The following is a 617-nucleotide window of genomic DNA, read 5'->3' as shown; positions in this document are numbered from 1 at the left end:
GTCTCCTTTTTTGAAAATGGGAACTACATTTGCTGTCTTCCATACCTCAGGTAGTTGCCCAGTTTCCAGGGATGTGTTGAAGATTGTGGTAAGTGGTACGCACAACATATCTGCTCCCTCTCTAAGGACCCATGGAGAGATGTTGTCCGGTCCCATTGCCTTTGAGGTATCGATGTCCCTTAGCAGTTTCTTCACCTCCTCCTCATCTGTATGTATGTCGTCCAACACTTGTTGGTGTATTCCTTGTTGGTGTCCCCATCTGGTCTGTCCCCCCAGAGTCCTTCCTGTCTCTACTGTAAATACTTCCTTAAATCTCGTGTTGAGCTCCTCACATACCTCTTGATCGTTTCTTGTGAGTTCCCCACCTTCTTTCCTCAGCCTTATCACCTGGTCCTTGACTGTTGTCTTCTTCCTAATGTGGCTATACAGCAGTTTCGGGTCAGATTTGACTTTCGATGCTATGTCGTTTTCATACTGTCTCTGGGCCTCCCTCCTTATCTGCGCATACTCGTTTCTGGCTCTTCTACTAATCTCCTTGTTTTCCTGGGTCCTATGCCTCCTGTACCTTTTCCATTCTCTGTTGCACTTAGCTTTTGCCTCCCTACACCTTCGGGTAA

The sequence above is a fragment of the Cherax quadricarinatus genome, chromosome 64 (genome assembly GCF_038502225.1).
Source record: "Cherax quadricarinatus isolate ZL_2023a chromosome 64, ASM3850222v1, whole genome shotgun sequence".
Taxonomy (NCBI): domain Eukaryota; kingdom Metazoa; phylum Arthropoda; class Malacostraca; order Decapoda; family Parastacidae; genus Cherax; species Cherax quadricarinatus.
The sequence above is the reverse complement of the archived record's forward strand: the minus strand, read 5'-3'. Positions refer to the sequence as shown.